Genomic DNA, 5937 nt, shown 5'->3' on the forward strand with positions numbered 1-5937 from the left:
CGGCCCCTGCCCCGCCGCCAGAGCGGGCCTGGCCGCCCAGGGGCATTTCCTACCTAGAAATACAGAAATATCCACCTCCCCCTCCCAAAACCAGAGCTCCACCCCCAAAGGTAACACTTTTTAATAAAATAAATATGTACTTTCTTCATTCCATGGCGATGAGGCGCTGCTGTCCGTGTCCCTGCTGCTGGCAGGGCCTCATGACCCTCCTGAAGGAGCAGCGCCATTACCACAAGCAGGGCTCTAAGTCCCCTCCGGACCAGATTTAGCTACCAAAAAGCCACCTTTTTCCCTCCCCAAGCCTCACAAGCCATCAAGAAATTGGAAATTTAGCCCGAGTAACCTCCCAGAGATGGAGGCTGTGGAAAAAGTTAACGGTAACATGGTTGTCTTGATCACAGTGTACATGAGGTGGAAGCTCTTGGTTTTGCCAACATTCAGGGCTGTTGCACAGGGAACAGAGGAGGAGGAGGAGGAAGAGTCTCCCTGGGGAGCAAGGAGACACATTTCAGCAAGATGAAGAGGTTCCAGCTCACGTCTGGGCCACAGCTGCCTGCCCTCCCCTTGATATGCTTATATTCCTGCCGATTTTGGACCAGAAAGTCCATTATTAGGCCAATCATAGTTAGTTGTAACAGAATAATTAACTAAATACAACCTACCTAAAGAATCCAACCAAGTTCTTTAAACACATCTGGAGCCCTTCATTTCAGCCATTCCCGGCTGGTTTCGCTGTACTTTGGCACGCAGCGGCACTCACAGAGCGCACGTTTTCCCCCTGCTTTGCCAAAACCTGTTCCTGGACACCCCTACGCTCCCCCTCGTGCGTCCTCCTCGCCTCAGCACGGCGATTTTTGTTCACGTACAGCAAATCCACATCGGGGATGGGGTTGGTCTGCGCCTCCTCGCTTGCGGCAGGGCTCAGCAGCTCTGCGCTGCCTCACAGCATTGCCCCAGACACGAGGGCTTTTCTCCACTAAACTAAAATAGCCGTTGCTTAGAGCAGTAAGATCGGTTTGACTTCGCAACGGCCAGATAAAACAGCAGGGACAGGCCGAGTTCAGCACTGTAGCAGGAAGAACTCATTAAAAACCAGGTTTTTGTATCCAGCAAAAATATTTTGCACAGGGAGGGGAGAAGGAACACACAGCGGAGATGATGTATTGCAATCAGATACGGCTTTAATAAAATGTACATAAGTTTACAACTGGAACATTTCCTCGTAACCATTACCAGAAACACCGATGATCACACCCAGAGTGCAAAACCTGACTTCAGCAAATCCACAAGGCAGAGGTGCTTCCAAAACCACGAAGAATTACCTTAGTGACAGCGCGGGGCGACCGAAACGCTGCTCTTGGGGCACGAGTCCTGGATTGTCGCAGTCAGCACAGGCCACAGACGCCCCCAGCTCTGGCTCCTGAGCCCCTGGCCCTCCCCACCTCTGCAAGGAATTATTTTGGGGACCATCATCATCGTCACCATCAACATTATCATCATCATTATCCTCCCTCTAACTTCACAGGGAGTATTTCTAGGCATGCGTGAGAGCATTTGCCCTTCCCACAATGGAAACCCCAGGCCGTGCTGTGTTTTTAGAAGGGCCAACGCAGCTGATCAAGTTTTGGGAATGTGTTTCAGAACGGGCACGAGATTTCACTGGCAAGACACCACCGTGAAAATGCTTTGGAGTCCTTCGGTGCATTGAAAGCCTTGATTTAACACCGTGAGGAAGCACAACAAAATAATACCACCACAAAAATTCAACTCCCCAACGCAAGAGTCTTTGGTGGAAGCTGAGTTAAAGTCACCGATTACCACTTTGGAGTGATTGAGAGTTCAGCCATTCAACGGCGCTCGCTGCGGATGTGCTCGGTGTCGCGGGCGTAGCATCGCCTGCGTGCTCTGTGCGTCGTGTGCATCGCGGATTGAGTGTGCATTGCAGACTGAGTGTGCATCAGATTGAGTGTGCATCAGATTGAGTGTGCATCAGATTGAGTGTGCATCAGATTGAGTGTGCATCAGATTGAGTGTGCATCAGATTGAGTGTGCATCAGATTGAGTGTGCATCAGATTGAGTGTGCATCAGATTGAGTGTGCATCAGATTGAGTGTGCATCAGATTGAGTGTGCATCAGATTGAGTGTGCATCAGATTGAGTGTGCATCAGATTGAGTGTGCATCAGATTGAGTGTGCATTGCAGACTGAGTGTGCATCAGATTGAGTGTGCATCAGATTGAGTGTGCATCAGATTGAGTGTGCATCGCAGATTGAGCGTGCATCACTGAGCGTGCATCACTGAGCGTGCATCACAGACTGAGTGCATCACAGACTGAGTGCATCGCAGACTGAGTGTGCATCACTGAGTGTGCATCGCAGACTGAGTGTGCATCACTGAGTGTGCATCGCAGACTGAGTATGCATCACTGAGTGTGCATCATGGACTGAGTGTGCATCACGGACTGAGCGTGCATCACAGATTGAGCGTGCATGCAGACTGAGTGTGCATCGCAGGTTGAGTGTGCATCGCAGAGTGAGTGTGCATCGCAGAGTGAGTGTGCATCACAGGTTGAGTGTGCATCACTGAGTGTGTGTGCATCATAGACTGAGTGCATTGCAGAGTGAGTGTGCATAACACATCATAGACTGAGTGCATTGCAGAGTGAGTGTGCATAACAGACTGAGTGTCCATCGCAGAGTGAGTGTGAATTGCGGATTGAGTGTGCATCGCAGACTGAGTGTGCATCACTGAGTGTGCATCGCAGACTGAGTGTGCATCGCAGACTGAGTGTGCATCACAGACTGAACGTGCGCTGGCTTCAAGAGACCGAAACTGTAAACTTACCACGTGCGGCAAGTGCCGAGCTGGCGGGGAGGGAGAGGAGGAGCGGGGAAAGCCCTCAAAATCCTGCACAATCCTGGGCCCCTGTACCGGGTCACGGCAGCGAGGCACGGAGAGCCAAGCCAACTGCTTATTTTCCTGTTATTTTGCATGCAGAAACTCTGATTGATCACTTGAACAGAGACTTCAGGTGCATTCGCGCTGGAGGTGGCAATGGGCGCGTACCACTTCCTCGAAGATTGTCCCAGGACGGCAGCGACAGCCGCAGGTAACAGAATCCACTACAGCTTTACAAAACCACCTGAAACCAGCGGTTCTGCTCAGAAAACGGACTTCAGAACACTGCACTGAGGCTGTAACAGTCTTACTTCATGGAGACGATGGGTTATGCGGCACAGAAAACAGCCAGTGTTATTCTTCCACACTCACTAAGAACAGCAAGCTTCACAGACCGTGGCAATAAAACGTCCACATTGCGGCACAACTCATGGTGCTGAGGCTGCAGCGCTGGCACTGCAGGATGAGGAGGAACACAGGCTGGAAGCGGGCAGGGTGGCAGACCAACGGCATTAAAATTCAGTTTTCTGACCGTAACCAAAAGCCCCATCTCCAAAAGAGATTTCAAACCACTTAAGCACTGGATGTCTGCCTGGCTGCTGGGGCACGGTGAGCTTGCTTGTTGTATAAAGTGCTTGAAGGACATAAAAGCTGCCAAAATGCTGGAAATTCAGCCTGAGCTGCCCTGAACCAAGCCTCGGTGCAGCTTCCCTTCCTCCCTGGGCTGGCAGTGTGGGATTTGCAAGGTCTGAACTACGCCCAGGTCATCTCACTGACACCAACAGCGGAAAGGGGCCGGGGCGATGCTGATCCAGCACAAGCATTGGGACACCTGGGAAAAGCTTCACAGAATTATCCAAAAGCCATTTTTCAAGTAAAAACGAAGGGAAGGGAGGAGAACCTGAACGCAGTCGGCAGAGGTGATGACTCAAACCCTAACCCTTCTCTATGTCCTTCTCCACGGGTTGACCCCTGCACCCTCAAGGCCTGACCTCCCTTCCAGCAGCTTCCTGAGGGAATTTAACAGCTCGAGGCCAAACTCGGCCTCAAAACAGCGTGACATGGGTTGTATGGAAACAAACTCGGTGACCTCGATGCCCCTCGAATTCTCAGTTTGCCATCGCAGGCATCCTCAGCACCTCTCACTGATCCAATCCAGCAACAACCGAGTTGGGGAGGGGGCGCAGATACTTAAAACAAAACCAACAACCCCCTTTTGGGTGAGAATTTAAACAGAAAACCCAACGGCAACGAAACCCAACACCACCGGCCCCAGCTTTGCTGCAGGAACACCTCCAGGGGATCCCAGAAATTTCTGTACAGTACTGCTGCTTTCAGGAGGTGGTGACAGAGGACAGAAAATGCCCTAAACCACCCGTATGCACCAGTATGTACCAGTATGTACCAGTATTCCTTAACCCCGAGCACAGCAGAACAGGGCAGGAGGTTCCCAGCTCCCCACAGCACGACCTGGGCTGGGCTGGGCTCTGCCCCAGGGCTTTGAGACCACAACCCAAGCTTCCCCCTCTCCCTCCCAGCGATCCCAGTGCCAAGCGCACCCAGCACCACATTGGGCTCATCTCTTGCATCTGGAGATGTCTTGGAGGGGAAAGGAAACCCGGAGCAGTCGGTCACTCCTGTTTGCAGATGCTTCACTATTCAGCATTGGGGTTTTTCCATTATCTCCCCTTATGCTGGGCCTAAAATTGGGGAACAGTCACCACAAGGCACTCAGGATGCTACTGGAGTCAATGGGGATTTTTTTCTTCCCATAGATGGCAAGTCCTTAAAAATAAAACCACCAATTTTTGTCCTGCAGCACCAGCACTGTCAGGAACACGGGGAATTAACATTTACAAGGAGCCTTTGCGGGCCAGAGAGAGCAGATCCAGGGCAAATTCTGCAACCAGGCATTTCGCAAAGTAACGACAGGTTTCGCTCTCACTTCTGTCCGATATAACTGAAAATTAAAGTTACATTCTGCTTTGTTTCTGCCCAGCTGCCAGCCTGGGGACTTCTCCAAACACTGAATTAGGATTCACCGCATCAATGACTGAAAATGCAATACGGAGTCGTGTCTCTCTTTGGGAATCTGGTAAGAAGCAGAGTGTTTTGGAAGGGAAGCGAATGTGACGCACGGAGCGTGAATGGGGCTGGTTTAGGTTCACCCTTCATCAACAGGAAAACAAAAAAGCAGGACTTACAACGTGGAGCCTGCTCGTATCAACCACGGCAACCGGGCTGAGGTATGTACACCAGGACATCCCTCGAGCTGTTCGCACACTGAATTCTTCCGTCAGGCCTATTTTTTAATACTGTAAAGACGCGCGGCTCTCTCCTTCACAACACCGCAAGCAAATTTCTGGCTCCTACGCTTTGGCATAAACCAGACAGGAAAAGCTGTGCCCGGTTTTTCCGTTTCCCGAACAGCAGCACCAGGGACCGATCGCCCAAAGCCGGTACCAGCGCTCGCCCGCGCGGCTCCCGCTCGGTGTGCGCGGAAACCACGCGAAAAGTCCCTCAGGAGGGATCTGCATCGCTGCCGAGCAGCAGGAACAGTCGATATTCAATATTCAATACGTTCAGGTCGATATTGCTCTCTTCCACAAGCCCCTGCTGAAGGGAAAGAAGCCGCAGTAACCCTTTAACCTGTGAAATCACCTCCTTTCCAGAGCACTAGCAAGTCCCGCTTGACTTGCTCTGTAATTCATAAACCTTTTAATTCATCTTATAACGCATTTCCCCAGCCAGGACCAGAAAATGTGGAATATTACTGGTTTGGAAAAGCATCTAAAGAAATATAAATGGGGGGGGGAGGAAGGCAGTGAGAGGAGCAACTGAAAAGGATATGAAGATCCTGAGAGGCAGGCGGTCGGACTAACATAACTTAAATGGTTCAACTATGCGTCAGTGCAAATAGAGTTCTGACCGAAAAATAATAATTATTTTATATATATATTTATATTGCTATGTCATTCATTCCAACTAAGGGGTTCGAGGTCCCGCTCCCAGCAGATTAAGGCTTTTGCTTTCCCGCT

The sequence above is a fragment of the Mesitornis unicolor genome, unplaced genomic scaffold (assembly GCF_000695765.1).
Source record: "Mesitornis unicolor isolate BGI_N332 unplaced genomic scaffold, ASM69576v1 scaffold8145, whole genome shotgun sequence".
Classification (NCBI taxonomy): Eukaryota; Metazoa; Chordata; class Aves; order Mesitornithiformes; family Mesitornithidae; genus Mesitornis; species Mesitornis unicolor.